Genomic DNA, 25,230 nt, shown 5'->3' with positions numbered 1-25,230 from the left:
GTGTGTGTGTGACTTAGCTTTTGTTTAGATTTTCTTTTGCTCTTTGTTTTGGCCTTTGTTTTTGTCTTTGTTTGGTCTTTGTTTTGTCTTTGTTTCACTCTTTGTTTAAACTTTCTTTGGCTTTTGTTTGGTCTGTCTTTAGCCTTTTGTTCAAACTTTGTGTGGCCTTTTTGTAGTTTTTGTGTAGCTTTTGTTTTAAAGTGGATCTTGGCTGAGGACCCATTACAAACACCTTGTGTTATGAAAAACCCAGATATATAATCTCTCCCTATATATTCTGCATGCATTGAAGTAGCTGGAACCCTTCAGGGACCTGGTACAGACGTGGAACCTGTTGCACACAACAATTGCTATTCGAAGGTAAGAAGATCCCTTTGGTTTTCATGTCACCTCATGTTGTGCTTCGTCTTTAAATGGCAAGTGTACGTTTTTGTATGGGTCCTTTTTCTTACATCCCAGGGGAAATGGGCTGTAATAGCGGTCAATTTTGGGAGGACGTAAAAGTATGAATGAAGGAATGCCAGGCTTCTGATGTGGGCAGGGGCTCTCCAGGGGTGTTCCTGCCAGTATGTGGGAATTGCCTGGGCCCAGCGGCAGTCTCTGAGATCTTAACTCAGACTTCCTTGGGTTCAAAGCCCCATGTCCCTGGAACAAGGTCATTGGTGCTGCTGGCTTCTTTTTCCTTCGATTTTTTATTTTATTATTTGTTCTGATTTGAAAATGAGTTTTTCTTCCCTTGTGTACATGGATTTGTGTGGGGAGGAAACTAACAGAACAAAGCCTGCGTTTTCTTAGAATTCTGCAGTTCTGTTCCTGTGGACCACTGAGTTTAAGTGGAAAAGATATGAATGCTTTGTCTTATATGAAATCTCTTAGAAATCACAGGGAGTTTTTCAGTTCTGTGGTTGCTAGAGAAGGGAGTGTCAGGGGACTCCAGTAATAGCATGGCTAGAGTACTGGGAAGAAAGTGTGGGAACAGATTTCACTGCTCTGTGAATAAAACAGGGAGGCAGGAGACAGACTGCTGGTAGATGTAAGATCTGCTGTTATGATTTCTTAGAATGGCAGGAGCATCACAGAGGGTTTTAAAAATTGCTTCAGATTTACAGAAAAATGGCAAATGGTATAAGAAATTCCAGATGCACCCAGATTATCCAAATGTTAACATCTTACCACATTTGCTTTCTCAGTCTCTCTCTGTATCCATGCATATATACACATTATTATTATTTTAAACGATTTATCTATTTATTTGAAAGGTGGAGTTACAGAGAGGCAGAGACAGAGAGAGGTCTTCTATCCGCTAGTTCACTCCCCAAATGGCCACAATGGCCAGAGCTGGGCTGATCCAAAGCCAGGAGCCAGGAGCTTCTTCCAGGTCTCTCACATGGGTGCAGGGGCCCAAGCACTCGGGCCGTTCTCCGCTGCTTTCCCAGACCAAGGCAGAGAGCTGGTAGTAGAGCACCTGGGACTTGACCCGGTGCCCATATGGGATGCCGGCACTGTAGGCGGTGGCTTTACCCATTATGCCACAGCGCTGGCCCCCTACATATTATTTTTTGATCCTTTTGAGATTAAATTTTAGATGTTGTCAAAATCAGAGAATTAACACTGAGAAAATACTATTATCTAATCTGGAGGTAATACGATTTCATCAGTAGTCCTAGGGCCAGTCCAGGATCATGCATTGCCTTTAGCTGTCCTGTCTCTTTGATCTCCTGTAATCTAGAACTGTTCCTGAGACCACCATTCTCTTTTACAACCTCAAGAGTTTTGGAGAATATAGGCCAATTATTACTAATTTTTAGGTCTTTTAAAAAAGTGTTTTATTGAAATACATATACATACCGAGAAATGCACACAAATGTACAGATAAATAAGTTTTGGGTTTTCTGATCATACTCAAACACCCAAATTAAGAGCAAAACATTACTAGTACCCTAAGACATCCCTCAGTACAGATTGGGTCTGAAATTTTCTCATTATTAGGTTCAGATGATGCAATTTTTAAAAGAATATGCTTGCATTTTAGATCATACATATCCAAATTTATATTTGAACCTGATGCCACAAACTTCTAATTCAAGATCTTGTTTAAAAGTGGGATTTTATTTCTTTTTAAAAATATTTTATTTATTTATTTGAGAGGTAGAGTTATAGACAGTGAGTGGGAGAGACAGAGAGAAAGGTCTTCCGTCCGCTGGTTCTCCCCAAATGGCCACAACGGCTGGAGCTGTGCCGATCCGAAGCCAGGAGCCAGGAGCTTCTTTCGGTCTCCCACAGGGGTGCAGGGGCCCAAGGACTTGGGCCATCTTCTACTGCTTTCCCAGGCCATAGTAGAGAGCTGGATTGGAAGAGGAGCAGCTGGGACTTGAACTGGTGCCCATATGGGATGCAGGCGCTGCAGGCGGAGGATTAACCTACTGAGCCACAGCGCCAGCCCCAAAAGTGGGATTTTCAATGAGTCCCTAATATCTTTGTACACAAAGTGACCAAAAATTAAAAATCCACAACTTTTATGGATAATTCTTAAGCATTCACCAAAAATGTGTGAGCACTGCCCTTCGAGTATGTACAGAAACCTGATAGGCTTAGACTGAGGCATTCAATTTGTGTGTGTTGGATTCACATCTACTGCCCTGTATTTGTCTTGTACATGTGATTGTTCCTCTCTAAGCACAACCATCTCTGAGAGCAGATACAGTGCAGTGAAGGGTGGTCCTGAGTGCTCCTCCAGGCTTGCTGGCATCGTTAGTGGGTTGACTGGGGGCATGCACAAATGGAGGAGGCACAGCTCTGTCGATGTTGTAGAAAGGCCTCCTGATCAAAAGTATTTCCCATTTCACTGTTCAATGGTCCCCAGGTCCATCCATTTAGCCGAAATCAGGACTGCATTCTGTTTGTGACTGAATAATATTCCATTGTGAGTGTAGATCACGTCTGTATCCATTCTCTGTCAGTAGACATGCAGGTTAATGCCATATCTTCTCTTGTGAACAGTGTTGCAATGAACGTGGGAGTGCAGGTATCTCTTTGCTAGACTGATTTCGGTTCTTTTGAATATATACCCAGAAGTGGAATGGCTGGGCCAAATGGAGTTTGAGTTTTTGAGAAGCCTGCATATGGTTTTCCATAATGGTAATACTAATTTACATTTCCACCAATACAGAAGGTCTAATACTTCTGTTTTTCCTCACACATGGAAGTTAAAAAATAGTTGATCTACAGGCTGGGAAGGGTTGGGATGGGGGATAGGGAGAGATCGGCTCACAGGTATAGACAGAAGTAGCACATTCCAGTGTTCCACAGCTCAGTAGAGTTATTGTAGTTCACAATAACATATTATATGCTGTATAAACAACTGGAAGAGAGAAGCTGATAGGCACCAAAAACAAGGAAAAGGATGCATCTGGTTGCCTGGATTCCTTGGTTTATCATGTGCATGTGTGTGGAAGTATTACACTGTACCCCACAGAAATGTGCAAGTATTTGATGTTAACAAAACATATAAGTAAATTTTAAAAAGTTTGCTTTATGTTCCAGTATCCATAACCCTGCATAAACTCTGTCTTTGTGGGGACAAGACCCATAATTCTGGGATCCCTGAGATGAACCAGGCATTCCTAAAACAAATCTGTCGCTCCCCCTCTTCATGGAGGAACGACACTAAACCCTGCCTAGGCTTCACATCCGAGTCACGGCACCATTATGTCGCTCCCCGTCTTCGTGGAGGAACGACACAGGACCCTGCGCTGTTCTTCTGTCTGCTCGGCCCTCCCCGGGTTTGCTGCTGGTTCTTCCCGGGTTGGCTACTGTCCCTTCCACCTCCGTGGAAGGGCGGTTCCCCCTGGCCACTTTCCCCACTTCTGCAGGGGAGCAGCACACCGCCGGCCGGCTCTCTCGGGGGCTGCACAGGTGTTCCTTCAGATAGATGTTCCCCTTAGATGTTCCTCGTGCATGCCGTCTCTCTCCTCCTTTATAGTCCTCCTCTGCCAATCCCAACTCGGTTGCCCACACGCCGAGTACGCTGCTCTCCTCCAATCAGGAGCAAGTCCTACAGTTTATTGGCTGAACTGGAGGCAGCTGTGTAGAAGCTGTTTTCTCCTCTCCCAGCGCCATATTGTGGGAGAGCAGATGCATAGAATAAGTCTTAATTCCAGTAACTTAGTCTAGTCCGAGTTGCTCCCCACACAAATCTCAAAATCTGTGAGCTGGGACGTGTTACCCACATTTTACAGATGGGAAAGTTAATATCCAGAGCCTGGTCCATGACCACAGCCAGTGAGCAGTAGAGCTGAGGACTCAAACCAGGATAGACGTCTGTGGGTTTTTCATAGGTAGCCTTCATTATTTTTTATTCAGATATTGTACACGTTAAAGTTACAGTTAGTATTGCACATAGAAGGAGATCCAACCCGTACTGAACTATATGTGCCATATTTCCCTAAAGAAATAATAGGTATATGCAAGTGTGATTTACCGCCTTGGAACACCAGAGCTGAGCTCATTTGTCCACATAATGTTTGCACTGAAAGGGATGGTGATTTCTAGTGTCTTCAAGCCCAGTGGATTTTCTGTATCTGTTATGGAGAGCCTTTATGGTGGTTTCCACAGAACCACCAGGATGCACTTCTAATCTCACCCTTGAGGTGGTTTTCTAGCCAGACACCCTGGTTGGTTTGGAAGTGGGAGAACTTGTGTTTGGAAGTAGCTGGCAGTTTTATGAAGACAGGCTTTTGACTTCCTTTATTTGGGGCAAAGTACTAAAATGTACTCTATATATGCACATATAAAGCATTCATTTTTTTTTTTTGCTCGGAGAAAATGTTGCAGTCACCAGAAATCTGAATGTGGAGTAGTTGATGAACCTGTTGTGTGACTTTTGTAGTGAAGTGAGCATATGGTGGCTTAACAAGACTAGTCCCTGGAGGAGGTAGATAAATGTTTCCTAGTTTACCAAATATGGGACTAAATTAAAAGTTTGGGCTTCTGTATGTGTGCTGTTTAGTTTTGGGGAGCTCAGCTACTGAGGAGAAGGTAGCACTGACTATTATGATTGCGTTGTCTGGGTCATGGAAGTCGATGTATGGTTTGATGAAGTAGTTTCTGCTTAAAGGACTATGTGTTCCTGTGACGAACCATCCTGGGATAAAACAGGAGGGACCCTTCTTTCCAGTTCCAAAAGATGTTCCAGGAAATGGAAAGCTTGGGAGGCCCCAAGTCTATGAGACTGTCCTGCTCTGTGTATATTGAAGAGATTATGGGCACATTTCCTACTTATAGCTGGCAAGGTTTGGAGTCACGTCATTACACAGAAAGCCGCTGTGGGGAATGTATCTCTGCCTGCCCAAGGGCACAGCCGAGTGACCCATGTTTTCTATGCTCAGGTACCACCACTCTGTGGCCCCACTCTCTGCTTCAATGTTCCTGAAAATGGGAACCAAAGTTTTTGAGTTGGCCCATACCACACCAGATATTTCTTTCACCACCTACCCTTTAGATTTTGACTTAGAAGTTTATGGAAAAATGGAATTAGAAGGTGATGGCAACTTCTCGTGAACTTTCTGAAGCCCCCTTTTCTGGGCAGATACGTGTCTGGCTACTGTTTTCTCCTGTTCTTCTTTCTCTCCCACAAGTGGAAGGGTTCCCTCAACTGATCTTTCCATCACATATGGATCCTTCAAATATCATGTCCTTTTCCTGGTCATAGTAGAACTCACACTTGCTTTCTTCTCTGGGATTATGGTGATACAGTGGCTAAAAAGAGTAAGGGTCATTGTAAGACTTGATAGACTAGGCTGATATATTAAAAATCATATCCATATCATAAATACTTTGAAATTTAAAAAAATCTACCTATGTTGAAATTTTGTGCTTCAAGAAGCACCACGGGACTACATAAATACATGACCTAGGAGCTAATTCCCATCAGTGCATCTGCAGCTCTGAGCGTGTTCCTTTACCTCTGCAGACCTCAGCAGGTTTAAAATGTTATCTAAGTTTAACTACTAGTTTTTTCTTTTCTTTGTTAAGCTTTTATTTAAAAGTCAGAGAGAGAGAGAGAGAGAGAGATCTTCCATCCATTGGTTCATTCCCCAAATAGCTGTAAAAGCCAGGGCTGGGCCAGGCTGAAGCCAGGAGCCAAAAACTTCATCTGGGTCTCCCACATGGGTCAGGGGCCCAAGCTCTTGGGCCGTCCTCCACTGCTTTCCCAGGCACATTAGCAGGGAGTTGGATTGGAAGTGGAGCAACCAGGACTTGAACCGGCACACACATGGGATGCCGGTGCTACAGATGGCAGCTTAACCCACTGTGCCATAGTACTAGTCCCCTAGTTTTTGTTAAATGAAATATACAATAGTCACAGTTGATTCCTTAGCCAGAACGTATGAAATTTATTGGAGTAATTTCAGGCTAAAACTCCACGCTAAAATATTTCAAATTTCAAAAATTCCCCTGCATAGCCCTCAACTTCATTTCATTGCTTCCCATCTCCCTACCCTACTCCTGCCACCACCACATTCAAACCAATCTCTTTAGTCAAACCGAACTGCTTGCAATCCCAATGGGCGAATCTCTTTTATGCAGGTTTTTGCACTATTAATTTCCAACTCCTGGAACACCCTTCCCATGTCATTACTTGGATAGTTGGATCTCATGATTTGAATCTTTTGGTTATCCCCTTCTCTGGATGGGCACCATTGATTTTTTTCAGCCATGATTGAAGTAGGGGTCCCAGCTGTTCAGCAGCACACACTGATCATGGGTATCACCACACTGTGTGCTGGTCTGTTTGTCCAATCTCAGGATGGCTTCAGCTGTGAGCTTTCAGAAGTCAGGGACTTGATGTCTTTACTCTGTTTCCATGCACCTGGCACATGGTAGGCACTTGATAAATACTTGTTGAACATATTTCAATAAACTCATTCCTTGGGAGAGGGAGAAGGAGGAAGAAAGAGGGAGGAAGGGACAGAGAAAAGGCAAAGCTTTGGCTCTCTTAGTGATCCCAAGGCAAAAAGTAAATAAATGAGAAAATAAGTCATGACTGGAAGAAAATAGATGTAGTCCGTGGGCGTAGATATTCTTGCTGATTATTTATGGACAATTGGCTTAGACCCTGGCATGTAGAAGCTCATCGCTTAGAGGAAGCAAATGCATAGCTCAGGGAGTTTTAATGAGAAGTGGTAAAGGTCACAACCAGATGTAAAGGAGGTAGACCTCAGTCATTAACGACGAGTCAAGCAAGTGAGGGTAACACCTGTCATGTAATCGAGGTAAACAGTGCGTCCACAGTCCGCTTCCAGACACTCCGTGAGAAATGCAGAGACTGGATACGAGTACTGAATCCCACTTCAACTTTTCCTCAGGGCCTCGGCTCACTGTAAGTAGGCTGTGATTGGATACTGTGCTCTCCTTGTAGTATGCATTTCTTCAAGATAATTTGGTTTCTTAATAAAACTACCATGTGCACAGTGGTGAGTAAAATCTGCTAATTAATAGATGTTGAATAAGTTGGGGACTTAAGAGTCCTAGTGCCTTCTGTAGTAGTAGAGGAGACAGGTTATTCTTTTTCTGCCTGGTTCTGTCCTACACCTAACTCTATGGAGCTTATTACTAACATGCACATTTCCTATGCAAGGAATAGTTGTGGTGCTTTAGTGCCAAAATGTAGGCACTTGATGTTAATCAGGTTGGTGTTAATATTTAATGTTAATCGTAATAAGTCAGAGAATTCCAGGTCACCTGAAAGTCCACATCCAGCATTTATCCCAGGTTCTTCACAAGCTTCTGTTGCATTTCTTTTCATTCACTCATTCAGCAAATATTTGTTGACAGCCCATGTGGCAGGCCCTGCATTAGTCCCTGAAGATCAAAGGTAGACAAAGCACGTTTACATTTTAGTGGCAGTGAAAAACGCATCATACAACAACTCCAATAATCAGAAAAGAAAAGGAGAACAAATACGCAGGACGCTATGATAATGTGTAACAGGATGCTTGGTAGTTAATCTAGACTAAATTCCCTCTAAGGGGGAGGGGTATTTGAAATCTCGTATTCTCAAACAGGCTTTGCACAAGTAAAGCAAGCTGAGTATTTCCAGAAAAAGCATTATTATTAGTCAGCGTCCAAGGCAGGAGAAACTATACAGCATTGAAGAGATTCAGTGTGGTTGAAGCACATTGAGCTAGGAGCTAAATACCAGCTTAGCTTCTCTTTACCTGACGTGGTTTGTTTTCTGAATCATCCAAAGAAGGAATTTGGAAGCTCCTACTCCATTCACTGAAATATTGTACACTGTTGTCATGAAAGCACATGATGACATTAACTTAAATGAAATACAGACTCTTAAAGTATATGTCAGCTAAATTATATCTATCATCTCCACCAGGAGCCATTTCTCCTAATTGTTCTCCCCCTCCATAATATTTTAACACCATAGAATACTGTATATCTGTTTATGTAATGTAAGCATAGGGATCTGTGTTTTGCACATAGAAAATACAAGAATTTTGTGCACCCCTCCCTCCAAAACCAATTTTCATCCTCTTGGGGGGTGATACATACGGTGTACTGTTCACTCAGATCCCTTTAAAGTTAGCATCTTACAGAACTGTCTGGTATAACTAGAATAAGTTAACAGTGGTAAACATCATTAATTATCCACAGACCTTATCCATATCTAAGAATTTTCACCACCAGTGTCCATTTTCTGCATCAGGATCTGATCCAGGATCCCACATACACTTAGTGATCATTTCTTCTCAGTCTTCTCTAATCTGTGATTGCTCTTTCATCTTTTTTTTAAAGATTTATTTATTTATTTGAAAATCAGAGTTACAGAGAGGGAGAGAGGCAGAGAGGGGAACCTTCCATCTGCTGGTTGACTCCCTAGATGGCTGCAATGGCCAGGGGCTGGGTCAGATCAAAGCCAGGAGTCAGGAGCTCCATCCTAGTCTCCCATGTGGATGGCAGGGGCCCAACATTTGGATCATTCTCTGCTGCTTTCCCCAGGCTGTTAGCAAGGAGCTGGATCACAGGAGAAGCCACGACATGAACCAGCGCCCATATGGGATGCTGGTGTTGTAGGCAGTAGCCTTATCTGCTATGCCACAACACCAGCCCCTCCTCAGTCTTTTTTGGAAAATTTTTATTTATCTATTTTCATATTATTTGAAAGGCAGGGAGACAGAGACAGACACACATTCCCCCAAATATCTGCAACAGCCAGGGCTGGGCTTGGCAGAATCCAGGAGCCAGCAGCTCAATCTGGGTTTCCTTTGTGGGTGGTAGGGACCCAAGTAGTTGAACAATCACCTGCTGCCCCCAGAGTAGGCATTAGCAGGAAACTGGAATCAGAAGTGGAGGAGCCAGGACTCAAACCAGGCTTGCTCGCTCTCGCTCTCGCTCTCTCTCTCTGCATGTGTGTGTCTCTCCATCTCTGTCACACTGCTTTTTAAATAAATAAACAAACAAATCTTAAAAAAAGAAAGATACCGCAAGGCTTGGGTTGTAGGCCTGGTTAGGGCAGGCCTATTTCATCTTTGTCGTCATTCCTAGGGGTGGTCTCTGCAAAGTGAGGTCTTCCTGGGATCTCCCTAATAGTGTGAGTGCTGATATTTCTGCTCAGTCATCAGCCTCTTAGCAGATATTTTTTCTTGGGCTTCACACAGTCTTTTTTTTTTTTTTCTTTATTATTTATTTATTTGAAAGTCAGAGTTACACAGAGAGAGAAGGAGGGGCAGAGGCGGAGAGAGAGAGGTCTTCCATCTGCCAGTTCACTCCCTGATTGGCTGCAATAGCTGGAGCTGTGCTGATCCGAAGCCAGGAGGCAGGAGCCTCCTCCAGGTCTCCCAAGCGGGTGCAGGGACCCAAGGACCTAGGCCATCTTCCACTGCTTTCCCAGGCCTAGCCGGGAGCTGGATCAGAAGTGGAGCAGCTGGGACTCAAACCGGCGCCCATACGGGATGCCTGCAGTGCAGGCAGCGGCTTTACCTGCTAGGCCACAGTGCTGCCCCCTTCCCACAGTGTTATACTACAGTTGCACATTGGGTCTGATCAACTATCTGGGGGGAATTCTCTCTCTCTCTGTCTGCTATCCTACTGTCTGTTAGCCTCCTCTCTGATTCCTTCTGGATTCCTGAAGTCTTAGCACCCTCTAACTTTTTTAAAAAGATATACTTATTTGAAAGGCAAAGTGACACACACACACACACACAGAGAGAGAGAGAGAGAGAGAGAGAGAGAGAGAGATCTTCCATCTGCTGATTGACTCCCCAAATGGCTGCAATAGGTGGGGCCGGGCCAGGTTGAAGCACGAAGCCTGGAACTCCACCGGGTCTACCCTGTGGGTGACAGGGCCCCCAGTACTTGGGTCATTTGCTGCTGCCTTCCCGGGTGCATTACGAGGAACTGGACTGGAGTAGCTGGGACTCAAACCGGCACTCCAATATGGAATACCAGAGTCACAAATGGTGCCACAACACCAGCCCCAGCCCTGTCACTTGTATCTGTTTCTCTGCTTACATTCTCTCTCCCGTTACAGCAGTTTGAATAAAGTATCTTCAGGGAGAAAACCAGCATGAACATGGGGTTCACCTTCTTTGCCTCCTTTCCCTCAGGGATCATAGCCCTGCAATGTGCGCCATCCAAAGCCCAAGGATATTTCATTTGTGTATTTTTATTTAGCTTTAGTTTTAGTGGGAGTGCAAGTTTAGTACTTGCCACTATATCATGTCTGATTGATGTTTTTAAAAACTAAGAAAGCGCCAGCGCCATGGCTCACTAGGCTAATCCTCCGCCTTGCGGCGCCGGCACACCGGGTTCTAGTCCCGGTCGGGGCACCGGATTCTGTCCTGGTTGCCCCTCTTCCAGGACAGCTCTCTGCTGCGGCCCAGGAGTGCAGTGGAGGATGGCCCAAGTGCTTGGGCCCTGCACCCCATGGGAGACCAGAAGCACCTGGCTCCTGCCATCGGATCAACGTGGTGTGCTGGCCACAGCGCGCTGGCCACGGTGGCCATTAGAGGGTGAACCAACGGCAAAGGAAGACCTTTCTCTCTGTCTCTCTCTCTCACTGTCCACTCTGCCTGTCAAAATAAATAAATAAATAAATAAAAAATCTTAAAAAAAAAAAAACTAAGAAAGCTCGCAGACTCACAGGATTCAGTTACTCTGTCAAGCAGGTGGGAGAAGAGGAACACGCTTGCGATTCTTTCCTGATGTGACTTAGTGTGCCTACAAAGATTTATACAGTTCATCACATACAGCTTCCAAATACATTATTGCTATAATAACACATTATCAACTAAGACAACCAATCAAAGTTAGAGCTTTCTCTTGCAGGTTATTTTTGTGTCTGGAATTTTCAGAATCTTGAAAGATCCCTTTGTTCAAACAACGCTTGCAAGATCTGATGTATGAGGGTATTGAGCAAGAAAGGGATCAAGGACAGTCTTATTGCATGAGAAAACAATATTGATGCCCCATGGAAGTTCTCAATTTAATGCCATATCAAATTGTATTTCTTCAATTAGTTTATAAGTAAAAAAAAATGCATCTATTTCCAGAGCTGTGGGGGAGGATGGCATTACTTTAACTCCTTTCTAGGGATGATTTATTTGATTACGAAGATTTAAATCTTAGATCCAGACTCTGGGATTTTATTCATTACTTTTATAAGTAAAATTCAGTCTCATGGAGCTCTTTAATAAAAGAGATGGGGAAAAAGCTGAAGATTTTTTACTTTATGACAGTGAATTAACTGAACATATAGAATTTTTCCTCTTTAATATTAAAATGTTTTATAAGAGTTTGCCTAGGATTTTGTGGCTGTACCCTTGACTCATCCTCCAGTGATCAAACCCAATCCTTCGTAGGATTGTGAGAATGAAGTTTCATGTGTAACACATTTGAGTTATCTGCAGCCTAAGCGACCAAAATGCTACATTAACACATTTTGCTGCTTCACTTTCAGGAAAAAAAAAAAGAAGCAAATGATACCAAGACAAGCTCATATCAGAGATTTAAACACCATATGCGTGTGGAAGAAAATACAGGTAAATTGTGTCTCTTATATTCTTTTGGATCTGTATGTAAATTGTTGTATGATAATAGCTAGTATTCAGAATATCACAACAGAGTGTAGAACAGCAAAGCACGCAGCAATCGAATTTTTTTTTTTAAGATTTACTTATTTATTTGAAAGTCAGAGTTACACAGAGAGAGGAGAGGCAGAGAGAGAGAGAGAGAGAGAGAGGTCTTCCATCCGATGGTTCACTCCCTAATTGGCCACAACAGCTGGAGCTGTGCTAATCCGAAGCCAGGAGCTTCTTCCGGGTCTCCCATGTGGGTGCAGGGGCCCAAGGAGTTGGGCCATCTTTTACTGCTTTCCCAGGCCATAGCAGAGAGCTGGATTGGAAGTGGAGCAACTGGGTTTTGAACTGGCGCCCATATGGGATGCTGGCACTTCAGGCCAGGTCGTTAACCCACTGCGCCACAGTGCCGGCCCTGCAATCAAACTTGCAATAAGAATTAAACTTTTCCCCAGCATATGCTGGTGTCTCACAGTATGCTAGGTTTTAAGAGTAGAAAGGTGAAATTTTTTTCCCCTGTGTATCAGAGAGACTACAAACCAAACCACCAGTTGTCCATCCTTGAAAAACTGATGTACTGATGTGCAGTGGAGTAGCCATTCTGTGAGAGAGATTTTTTCCTCCCATAATCTTCAGACTCTACTCAGGAGATTCCTTCTATCTCGTTGTCTTACCTGAATCTAGCCAGTCTTCTGAGAGCAAAGATTTACCTGTTAGCCTTCCAAATGGCTGTCATTTTGTCCTGTGAGTAGCTCTAAGTCTGAGACACATAGCCACGTTGTTGGGGTCGGTGTCCTTCCCATTGCTACTTTCAGGCCACTACGTCTTCACTCTGCATTCGGAAGCTTCTCCGTTCCTTGTGACAGTCTTCGTCTGACCTCCCGTCTTTCACTGGTGGTTTTGTTCCCAGGCTCCTCACTCCAGTAGTTACATGACTTCAGTAGTTTCATGAATGAACTATTTGCCACTCCAGTGAATTATACACTCGGCCTCATCCATCTATTGTCATGTTGTGGGCTTTGTCAATACTTGTCAATCGAACAGTGCAAACATCTAGCATCTCATTCACAACTTTTCTTCCAACTTGCTTTAAGTATCCCACTAGAATTATTCTTCCATTGAATGCTTTTAGTTGACTTGTTCCTCCATTTCCCCACCATTTCATGAACCCATTCACCAATCACCCTTTTCTAACATATTTTTTCATATTACTAGTAGATTCTAAAACCCATCATTTCAGTTATCCTTTTGGAAATTCTCTGGCAAAGCCCAGTCCTGGATGAACCTGTCTATTTTCTCCATGTCTCTACCTGAGTTACAGAGAAGTATTGGAGAAAAACTCATTTCGATATCACTACATAGCAATGGTCAATGCCTTTATCTGGGCTCTCCAAACCTTCTGGCACCTTGGTCTGTGACTTTCAGCAGAATCTCTTTTAAATCTATCCTAAAAAAATGCAAAAATTCCCAAGCTATTCTCAAATCTCCAAATCTCTCATTCTCAGCAGATAATCTTGCTTCCCATTTCACTGGAAAAATGGAAGCTAATAGATGGGAACTTCATTCAGCCAATTGTTTTTCCTCTTTTAACAAAGGCCAGTCATTCAGCATGTGCTCTGAATTCTATTTTCACTAAAGACCACTAATTATAGCCTCTAATTTTGCTTCAGTGTCGTCTTCTCTGTCAGATTCTTCCCATGAGCATTTATACATTTGATCATCGCTCATTATAACAAACAAATCAATAACCAACCAGCTTCCTTCCACCCCTTACATCCTCCCCCCTCACCCAAAATCCTCTGGAAACCATGTATTTATTTAGCTGCCGTAAGCCTTCTCCCTCTATTCTCGAATGCTTGGCCTGAATTTCTTATAATTTTTCTCTCCAAATCTTCAACCCCTGTTCTCTCTACAAGCCCTTGATATGACCCCTGTTTCAATCACTCCATTGGAATAGCTCTTATTAGAGCCATCAATTAGTTCCACATCATGTAGCCCAATGCTCTCTAACCATCTTCATGTCACACAGGCTCTCAGAGTCATTCTGCAGAGTTGACTGCTCCCTCCTCGGGGACACTCCTTCCCTTTGGCTGCCATGACAACGCGTGTTTCTAGGTTACCTCTACTTCTCTGACTCTTCTTTATCATTTGCCATTCACCCTTCCTCTACCTTACCTGTAAGTCTGGGAGTACCCCAAGGCTCAGTCCTAGTCTCTTCTAATTCTACGTTCTGTCACCAAGAAAACGCTGTCCCCCTTCATGGCTTAATTTATCATCTGTACTCCAAAAATCTTTATCTGCAGCCAGACCACTCTCATAAACTGTCCACGTGGCATCTCCAAACTGGATGCCTGCAGATGCCTTAACTTGAATGCATTTAAAATGGAACTCAAACTCTGTTTATTCCCAGGCTTTCTTTTCCTTTGCCTAGGTACTTGCCTAGGTACTTTCACTAGCCCCTTGCTCAAACTCTATACTTTGGATTTATGCTTGACTGCCTCTTGTTACCACTCCTCATGTGCAGTCAGTCACCAACTAGTGACTCTACTCAGAATATTTTGTCATCAACATCATTTTGCCCATGACTTTCTGAAATAGCCTTCTGACAGGTTTCTTGCCTTTATAGGCCTCCGTTAATTTTCCCCAAAGCTTTAGAAGGGACCTTACAAACATGCATGTCTCAGTATAGTATTTCCCCACTTAATATGCTTAGTGCCTTTAGTGTGTTTGATCTACTAAGCATGTCAGGTCATAACTAGGCCTCAGCTTTCCTCTCCAAGCCCATCCTGCTCTACTTTCCCTCCTTACATGCAGTGTTCCAGTCACTCTGGCCTTGTTCTAGTTCTCATTCCATGTGGACTCATTACCCCCTGCGCTTTCCCTTCATGGCACCAATCACAACTGTAATTAAATAACTGCTACTCAACATGGCATTTGTTGAACGTCTGACCCGCTTGCTAGAATATGCACTCTCTGGGGTCGGGGCCTCTGTCTACTTGTTTTATTGTCAGGGTCTGACATTGTATTGGGTCCCTCATATGTGCTATTTTGAATGCATGAAAGATTCTAATAGAATTCAATAAATAAGAATATAAAGACGGAGGCAAATAGATTGCAAAATGGAACAAAGATAAGTGGGATTCGATCCAGCTGAAGAAACCTACCAGTATAACTTCTATTGTATTGCTCTGATCAGAATCTTGGAAGAAAATTCCAGAAAAGTACATGGTCAATGATTGCATGCTTGTTTGGCCTTGTATCTTTAGCATGTGGTCTCTTCTTTGACTTTCACCCTTGGAGAACCCAAGGCAGCTGGTAGCTATCAACATCCACTCACTGTGAGTAGAGCAGTAAATCAGCCTATCAAGTAACATGGATTCTTTCATTAAGTCTCTTGCTGTGACTATAGACTATGTTTGCATTTAGGCTTTTCTATTAAAACAACACAATCAGGAAGACTGTTTGCCTTCTCCATCCCTCAGGAAAGGATTAGGAAAGGATTAACAAGAGAGATACGTCTTTCACTTAAATATGTTTATATTCAGAATCCCATAATTTTCTCTTTTTTTGACAGGCAGAGAGATAGAGAGAGTTATAGACAGTGAGAGAGAGAGAGAAAGGTATTCCTTCCGTTGGTTCACTCCCCCAATGGCCGCCATGGCTGGCACTGCGCTGATCCGAAGCCAGGAGCCGGGTGCTTCCTCCTAGTCTCCCATGCGGGTGCAGAGACCCAAGCACTTGGGCCATCCTCCACTACCTTCCTGGGCCACAGCAGAGAGCTGGACTAGAAGAGGAGCAACCAGGTCTGGTACCTGGTGCCCCAACCGGGACTAGAACCCGGGGTGCTTGCACTGCAGGCAGAGGATTAGCCTAGTGAGCCACGGCACTGGCCCAGAATCCCATCATTTTCATAGGGAGAAACATGCTGTCCTTGTTTCTGACCTCGCAAGCACTCAGTTAGAAGAAGGGAATACTGATAAAACCTGGCACACTTTAAAAACAAAAATGCTTTCTCCATGCAAATCATCGTATGCTAAAACCTTAATTCTTTTTTTTTTTTAAATATTTATTTATTTATTTGGAAGTCAGAGTTACACAGAGAGAGAAGGAGAGGCAGAAAGAGAGAGAGAGAGAGAGAGTCTTCCATTTGCTGGTTCACTCCTTAATTGATTGTAAAGGCTGGAGCTGTGCCGATCCGAGGCCAGGAGCCAGGAGCCTCTTCCGGGTCTCCCACGCAGGTGCAGGGGCTCAAGGACTTGGTCCATCTTCTGCTGCTTTCCCAGGCCATAGCAGAGAGTTGGATCGGAAGAGGAACAGCCAGGACTTGAACTGACACCCTTATGGGATGCTGGCACTGCAGGCAGCGGCTTTACTCGCTCTGCCACAACGCCGGCTCTCACTACTGAATTTTGGCAATTGCAGTTCGTTGTTGAAAAAGCACATTGATTCAAATAAATATTTGGGCAGAATTTCCCATTATCTGGTATCAATTTGACACTAACAAATTATTGTTCAACACTCATTGTACTAATTTGTAAACAGAATCGTTGCCGTGGAGACAAATGGATGAACAAGGACAAATAGCTAAAGATCTCCTTAGAGACAGCAGGTCATGGTTACAACCTGAAATTTTTGCTGCTGCGGACTAATTAACACAGCAGTCATCATCTTGCATTGTGTATGTCTACACTCAGAGGAAAGCACGGCTTCTGAAAGAGCAGACCAGTAAGGTCTTAGAGACTACTGAAGTCTCACAGCGAGCTGGTGAATGGGAAGGGTGCTTGCTCAGCAGTGAAAACTGAATTTTTCTCACAGCCGGGGAGCTGGGCTGCGCAGTCTTTGGAAGGCGTGGTTAGGGTAATGCTAAATGCGAGCTCTGGCCTACGATGGAATGTTTGAACCTCCAGTTATTATTCCAGAACAACTCTTCTACAAGCGCAGCGGTGCAGTCCTCACTTACAGGGCTCTGCTGAGTGCTTGTACCGAGCAGGAGCCCAGTCAGTACTTGGTGCAGGGTCATATCCCACTGCCCCTCTCCCTGGCGCCTCTGATTGGCTGCCTCTCCCCATCCTTTGCTGATGCCATTCTGGCCTCTGTTTTACATTTTAAAAATTATTTATTTATTTGAGAAGGAGAGAGTGAGCGAGCGAGCGAGCGAGCAAGAGAGCAAGAGAACGAGAGCGCACTCCTGTCTACTGATTCGCTCCTCCAGTGCCCATAATGGCTGAGGCTGGGATCTGGGAACCCAGTCCAGCTCTCCCGCATACGGGGCAGGCACTCAGCCACTTGAGCCATCTCCTGCTGCCTCCCAGGATTCTCTTGTTTTTGAGGGTCAACCAGAGTGGGCATGAAATGACATTTCCTTGCTTTCAATTCCCTTTCTTTGAGAACTGCAGGATTCAGTGTATCTGTAGATGATTACTGGCTGCTGGATATTCATTTTTCTAGTGTTTGCCTGTTTTCCTATTTTTAAAAATGCATAGTGCTTTAAAATTAAACATTATTACTAAACATTTATACTTTTATCTGTTAGAATATTCCTTTTTATACTGATATATAACTTTTAAGTTATGATATAATAAAATCTTTTTCATTCTACAGGGCAGGCTTTATGGTTTAATATCCTCCTCTTTATTTTTGCTGTGTTAGAAGGAACACAGGGTCAGGATAAGGAGTGTATCTTGGTGCCCCACTTCCTAGCTCTGTGTCCTTGGCTGAGTTGCTTGACTTCTCTATATTTGTCATTTGTACAACTGGGCTATAGTGAAGTTATGAGGTTTATTTCTTCAAGTTTTATTATTTTTTGTTTGAAAGTCAGAGTTAGAGAGAGAGGAAGAGAGAGAGAGGGAGAGAGAGATCTCCCATCTGCTGGTTCACTCCCTAGGGGGCTGCAGTGTCCAGGGCTGGGCCAGGCCAAAGCCAGGAGCCAGGATCCAGGAGCCAGGAGCTGCTCCTGGGTCTCCCACGTGGGTGTAGGGGCCCAAACACTTGGGCCATTTTCTGCTGCCTTTCCCAGGCCATTAGCAGGGAGCAGGATCAGAAGTGGAGCAGCTGGGACTTGAACTGGTCCTCATATGGAACACTGTGTTGTAGGCAGCAGCTTTATTTGTTATGCTATAACCCTGGCCTCATTATGAGGTTTAAATGAATTAAATATATAAAGCCTTTGAAAAGTGCATGTCTTGTGTCTTGTGCCAAGTGTATCCTATTATCAACTAAAGTCTTTGGTCTAATTCCATTCTACCTTTTGAGTAGTACATTCACTTCTTATTTTTTAAAGAAATCCTCTGTCTGTTATGAACCATGCTAAATATGTGTGTGTTTTAGTGTGTGTGTGTATATGCGTGCATGTGTGGGTCTATTACTCTGTTCCTTTGATCTGTTGTTCTTTTCTCAAGCCAATGCTATTTTAATTAGTAGAATTTATGGTGAGTGTAGTATCAACACTCACCATTCTTACTCAAAATTGTCTTACTTCCATAAGAACTATAGAATTATCTTGTTGATTCTGTGAAAATCTGATATTGTTGGAGTTATGTTAAATTTACAGATTTACATAAATCAAAGATATTCAGTGTACTTATGTTACTGAATATTTCTTTTTCAGCCTTCAAAATGATTTTGCAGATTTCTTCATGAAGGTTTTGCATATATATAAATCTTTCATCTGATGTATTTCTACCTGTAAGTCTTGTCCTGTGGTTTTATGGTCGGTGAAAACGTCTCCTTTCATGTTAAATTTTGTATTTTGTAATTGGACTGTCTTGATCTCTAGAAATGATTTTGGTTTCTGCATATTGATTTATGTCCACAAATCTGTTTGGACTCTTTTTTGTAGTTCTAATAGTTTGTAGAGGATCACAGTGCGTTGTTTTATTTTGTATTGTCTGGAATTTCAAGTGCAGTGTTTTTTTTTTTTTTTTTTTTTTTTTTTTTTTTTTTTGACAGGCAGAGTTAGAGAGAGAGACAGAGAGAAAGGTCTTTCTTCTGTTGGTTCACCCCCCAAATGGCTGCTACGGCTGGCGTGCTGCACCGATCCCAAGCCAGGAGCTAGGTGCTTCCTCCTGGTCTCCCATGCGGGTGCAGGCACCCAAGCACTTGGGCCATCCTCCACTGCCTTCCCGGGCCACAGCAGAGAGCTGGACTGGAAGAGGAGCAACCGGGACAGAATCTGGCACCCCGAGGGGACTAGAACCGGGGTGCCGGTGCCGCAGGCAGAGGATTAGCCAAGTGAGCCGCAGTGCCAGCCCTGTGCAGTGTTAAACAGTGGTAATGATAGGTGATATTCATGGGACCTACCTTCTCTTCTCACTGTGCTAAGAATATTTATCAAGCATGGATATTAAATTTTATTGAATTATTTTATTATATATTTTCACTTGTTTTGTTAACATGGTAAATTGTAGACTTTCCAAATTTAAAGCATTCTGAGACTTACTTTATTTAGTTTACATCATAGAACAACTTACCTATCAGTTTGGTAAAAATTTAAGGGCTTGACAACCTACTTTATTCTTAAGGCCATGAGGAAATGGGCATTATCATACACTACTGGTAGAATGACAATTTGTACAAACCCTGTGGAGAGCAAGTTGGCGAATCTGTTGAAATCTACAACATTTCGCATGCAGGGACTCTTTGACCCAGTGATGTCATGTTTAGGAATTTACCCCTGGGATGTTCATGTGTGAATCGCAGTGAGCACTAAATCAATTGTTATTAGTAATTCATTTCCCAGCGGGTATGATTTAGGGCATATTAAAATTAGCACTTTTTGTTGTTGTTCTTTTTTTAAAGATTTATTTTATTTATTTGAAAGGCAGAGTTAGAGAGAGAGAGGGAGAGAAAGGGGGAGAGAGAAAGAGAGAGAGAGAGAGAGAGAGAGAGAGAGAGAGGCTTTCATCCACTGGTTTCACTCTCTAGATGGCCTCAATGGCTGGAGCTGCACTGATCCGAAGCCAGGAGCCAGGAACTTCTGATTTGCCCACATGAGCACAGGGGCCCAAGGACTTGGGCCATCTTCTACTGCTTTCCCAGGCACAGCAGGGAGCTGGATGAGAAGAGGAGCAGCCAGGACTCGAACCCCATATGGGATTCTGGCACTGCAAGTGGTGGCTTTACCTGCTACACCACAACACTGGCCTCTCTTTTTTTTTTTTTTTTTTTTTTTTTTTTGATGGGAGATGTTGTATGGTGTGATGAAATCATCCAGATAGATTTGAAATAGTGTGTGTGTGTGTGTGTGTGTGTGTGCATGTGTGGCTAGTGACTCATGTCAACAGCAGTGGTGTGGGGTGGGCTGCAGTGCAGGCTTTTTGAGGAGGCCGGTCCTCAGCCCTATCCTGAGTGAGTGCACGGCTTGGCTGGGGTGCTGTCCAGGCCAGAGGCCCCAAGATAGTGCTCTTGATGCTCCATGTGCAGTTCATAGCCTGCATGGGAACCAGAAGTGTGGCAGAGCCGAGAGGAGACTGCTGAGTAGGGGTCCTGGTGACTAGTGGCTGTGGGCGAGTCTAGCGATCAGCAGCAACGTCTGCCTCTCCCAGTGAGACTGGATGAAGCAGAGTGCAGGGGCTCACTCAGCTTCCCCATGCTCTCACCAGGGAGGGGAGGAAGAGTCCTTTTAGGGAATGGAATTCTAACTGGCTGCGTACTCGGAAGAGATGGTTTAACCGGAAGTGATCCCGGCACTACAAATTCAGAGGTGCACTTGCTCTCTCCCTTCCCATTTCTTTCCCAGCCAATGAGCAGTATGGAATGGCGTGGAGTATTACATCAGCCGCGTAATTATAGAGAAGTGAAAAAAATTGTGTTTTTTTTTTTGGGGGGGGGTTGGGTAAAACTGAGCTGAGTTTGAATAAATCAGAAATTTCAAGCTATGTTAACTTAAAAAATGTTTTTCCGAAGTACATATTAAACTTCCCATTTCTTAGTGCATAGGGACTAAGTCTTGGGACTGACTGATACCTTCCTTTGGAGTTTCTGTATCTGAAGGCAGAATGTTGCTGTCCTGTAGGATTCAGGCCCTGGATGTCAAGACAAAGGTTCACTGCTGTCCTTCCCATGCGGAGTTCCATGTAACAAGGGCAGGGTAGACCCTTGCTTGTTCTGAGCCATCCGAGTGACAAGTGAAGATCTGTTCCGCTTTCCGAATAGTGGCCTGCGTCCGCCTGTCACTCCAGTTCCTAGCGATTTTCATGCTTGACTTCCTGTGGTTCCAGGCAGATGTGCAGGGGTGCGTGGGCTGTCTCACGGCAACCCACTGCTTGCACTGTCTTTTCTTCCCAGAGGACTGCCAGGGACTGCACATGCCTCTTCTGTTAAATAATCACCCCACATGTAAATTGCCTTTATTTATTTATTTATTTTTTTTGACAGGCAGAGTGGACAGTGAGAGAGAGAGACAGAGAGAAAGGTCTTCCTTTGCCGTTGGTTCACCCTCCAATGGCCGCCGCGGCTGGCGCACCACGCTGATCCGATGGCAGGAGCCAGGAGCTTCTCCTGGTCTCCCATGGGGTGCAGGGCCCAAGCACTTGGGCCATCCTCCACTGCACTCCCGGGCCACAGCAGAGAGCTGGCCTGGAAGAGGGGCAACCGGGACAGAATCTGGCTCCCTGACCAGGACTAGAACCCGGTGTGCTGGCGCCGCAAGGCAGAGGATTAGCCTAGTGAGCCGCGGCACTGGCCTCAATTGCCTTTTAAGAAGTTAAAATTTTTAAAAAAATTGTAGATTCTGTAAACTCTATTTTATATTCATGGCTTCAGATAGTGAAGTTGTGCTCAAAGATGTGGATGGCACTAGTGGTTACATAGAGTCCAGGGCTGTCTCTGGAATGTGTAGTGAAAATGAAAGTTGGCTAGCTAATTTGCATAAATAGGAAACGGTAAGGGGAGTTTGCAAAACTTCCCCCCGGCCCTGCCTAAAGATCCCAGTTTTGTAACTTTCCGGTTCAGTTAGAAGGATCCCTGCTTGCATTGTCTTTTTTATTGAACAGACACTGCTGCCTGAGCCAGTGCAGAGTTCCCGGGTGCAGGAGAGCATCTGGGGACAGCCAGTGAGTAGCTTAGGTTGTGAGAAACGCTCTGTGTACTCACTCATTAATCAAGCAGCTACTGGCACCTGCTCTCAGTTAAGTGTTGGATGAGGCTTCTAGGCACAGAACATTTAAGGAGACAGTGGGAGAAAGTGCTGAAACTTCTAGATGCTGGTCCTAGGATTACGTACAGTGTACAAAGTCAGGGCACAAGGAGGCAGGGGTAACCTTTACTCCTGGGGTACGGAAGGCTCTGGATAGGCTCCTAAGAAGTGACTTGGCTTCGAGCTGAGCCTTAAAGGAGTGGAAGTATTGGCCGTGCAGTTATTGGGTGGGAACGGAGCAAGGGGAAAAGGCCCTATGGGATGAAACCTAAAAGCTTGGAATAATAACTTGTGGGGCTTGGAACAGTGGGTTCCACTGGCTACACAACTCCCTGCCCCCTCCCCCCCCTCAAAAAAAGCCCTAGTGTTAAGGAAAGCTCATCTTCCCCATGGCTTGTGCTACATCTCCGTGGCTACAGCATGGTCACCTGGGGCGTGGGTATATTTAACTGGCCACACGATATCAGGGTTTGTCACTGAAGGAGAGAATAGATAGTGGGCAGCCAGTTAGCCATATTGACCAATATGCACATATTCATTGTATTCATTATTTATCTTCATTCAGTAATCCTGAGTTAATTTCTAGAAATGCACAATCTTTATGAACATATGTGGACCATTTACAATTATTAACTGTGTAGTTGGTCTTGAAGCAAATCTCAGTGACTATCAACAAGTTGTTGTCACACAGACTGCTTTATCTGACTTAAATGCAGCAAAATTTTAAGTCACTGTTATAAAAATAATTCCATAAAATTTTAAATTTTATAAAAGATTTTTAAAAACAATGGATAAATTCAAGAGCAATTTATCTACATTGAAAATGAATTGAAGATGAAAGAGTTGGGTTATCAATTGCAGTATGCAGCTAAAGTTGTACTCAATGGAAAAGTTATAGTTGTAAATATACATACACACACACATATATGCCAAGCATTTGGCTCAGTAATGGAGAACAAGAACATAAACCTAAAGAAAACTGAAGAAAAGTAATAAAAAGCACACACATAAATGAATGAGCTAGAAAGAACAAAGACAAAATCAAGAGCTTGTTTTTGAAAAAAATGAGATAATCTCTTAAAAGCTTACACAAGAGAAGAGCGATATAAACCATCAAAAGGGTTATAATGGCATTTATCACAGTTTAAAAACCATGAGAGTACTGTAAATATTGCATCTATAATTTTAAAACTTAAAAATGAATGATTTTCCAACTCTATAAGTTTGAACAGTGTAGAAGTTATGGTACCGATTTTTATTAACTATATATTTACATGCAAATATTCTCAAAGGAAAAAATGTTCAAACGTTTTACAAGTGTTTTATTATGAGTTAAGGATACAAAAATTTATATTACTTTCATCTGTGCATATTTTCTAATTTTTCAACAGTGAAAACAGATTGTAAAACCTGCTATAGGACTGGAGGGGAAGGAGCTGCAAAAGCACCTGTGGGTCACTCTCCCCCTGGGACCCATTTCAGGTTCACGTTCTGACCCCCAAGGCAGACAAGTCCTGGCTGCCATGTTGCTGCGAAGCCTTCCAGTTCCATCCCATCCCTTTCCCCTCGGGGGTGAGTTATGACCCCAGCTTTCTGTCTTCTCCACTCTAGGACAGAGACCCATGGGTCTGTCCAGCCTTGTCTATCACCCGAGGCCCATTCCTAATCTCCTGAAATGCAGTCCAGGTGCCGGGCCTGGACTCCTGCTCTGCTCCTTGGTGAGGAGGGCTGAGTATGAGTTGTTCAAAGCCACGCTGAGCTTGGAGTGTTGTAGTCACTTGGACGTGGATTCCAGTCCCCTGCCTGCATCTTGCTGGGTTTATGAACTTGGTCACGTTTCTTAGCCTCTCTCATCTTTCATTTGCTGACCATATAAAAAAGCAAGAGAAAATATGTAAATCAACCACCCTACAGCAGATCCCTCAGGAAGTGTCAGTTCTCTGCTTTGCTTTTGGTTATTTGCTGTATCTACAGCTGACTTCCTGGTAATCCTGGTGTTGGGAAAGGGTGACTCTTGTCACCCTTGCTGTTTTGTGAGCAGTGATTAGCTTGTCTAAACAGGAGGGTAGTGTGGGACAGAGCTGGAGAGGCAACCATGCCTCCCAACTAAATGTTGTGTGTCTGTTACGGGGAAAGGAGTTACTAACCAAGAACCTGGCCCCAGGATACGGACATTTTACTAAGGGAGGAGAAAAATCTCATTTTAAAAGGTGGATGAATTTTCAGCTGGTTGTCCTAGGACGGTGGTAGGGTTCTTCCAGGAAGAGAATTGCTTTTTCCTTCCAGACCACTCATTGCTGGGTGGCTAGAGGTGAGGCTGCCCCCTGCTGGAACGTAGTGGGGGTGCGTGACATTCTCAAGCTGAACTTGGCAACACATGTAGGATCGGGCATATTCTCAGGGTCTTTACAATGAATCAAAGCCTGTGAAGCATCTGTAGTTTCTCACTGGTCTATAAATGCCTGTTTGGGTAAAAGTCTTCTTTAGGTATCATTGGACATCTGCTCCTGAAAATTTGGAAATTTCTAAGAGACTGTGACTCAGCCTACCTCTCTGAGGACCCCTGCTTCCCCATTCTTTGTGATTCTTCCTCCTGTAGCCCAAAGGTGGGGGGAGGTGGGCCTGGTACCCTCCTCAGAGCTCCCCTTGTGCTCACTTCCGAGCGTCCCAACTGTTTCCAAGGCTGTGTCTCTTTCCACGTGTGGAAGGAAGGACTCTCACGATGCAGCTCCCAGGTTTTGGATGCCCATTTCCTCGGGGGTGTCCTGGGCACCTCAAACTCAGGGTATTCCAAACTGATGGGATGGCCTGCCTCCCTCTCGTCTTTCTGCACCTCTGACCAGCTGATGGCATGCCCATGTTCCCAGGCACTAGAGCTGCTCACTTCGTGGTGACAGGCGACTCTCCGTCTACCTTGACACCTGTAGCCCAGCATCATTTCCTCTTCCCCTTTCTGCACTGCACTTAGGATGAGGGCTCTTGGGGGCCCTATAATTCAATTCTGTC

General features: G+C 44.0%; 1 protein-coding gene across 5 annotated transcripts in view; it reads left to right on the top strand.

Moving 5' to 3' along the window:
- The first annotated feature begins 209 nt into the window (after positions 1-209).
- MOBP (myelin associated oligodendrocyte basic protein) overlaps positions 210-25,230 on the top strand; it is a 56,991-nt gene continuing 31,970 nt past the window's right edge. The window contains exons 1-3 of one of the 5 annotated variants that reach the window (XR_007921998.2): positions 210-360; positions 11,972-12,053; positions 18,697-18,773. The gene's annotated coding sequence lies outside the window, so the exon portion shown is untranslated. Of the gene's footprint in view, positions 362-11,971; positions 12,054-18,696; positions 18,774-25,230 lie in introns of all 5 variants that reach the window. The other 4 variants (XR_007921995.2, XR_007921997.2, XR_011379597.1 and 1 more) reach the window with 4 other exon arrangements.

This window comes from Oryctolagus cuniculus, chromosome 10 (assembly GCF_964237555.1).
Source record: "Oryctolagus cuniculus chromosome 10, mOryCun1.1, whole genome shotgun sequence".
In the NCBI taxonomy this organism is placed as follows: domain Eukaryota; kingdom Metazoa; phylum Chordata; class Mammalia; order Lagomorpha; family Leporidae; genus Oryctolagus; species Oryctolagus cuniculus.
The sequence above is the reverse complement of the archived record's forward strand: the minus strand, read 5'-3'. Positions and strand labels throughout refer to the sequence as shown.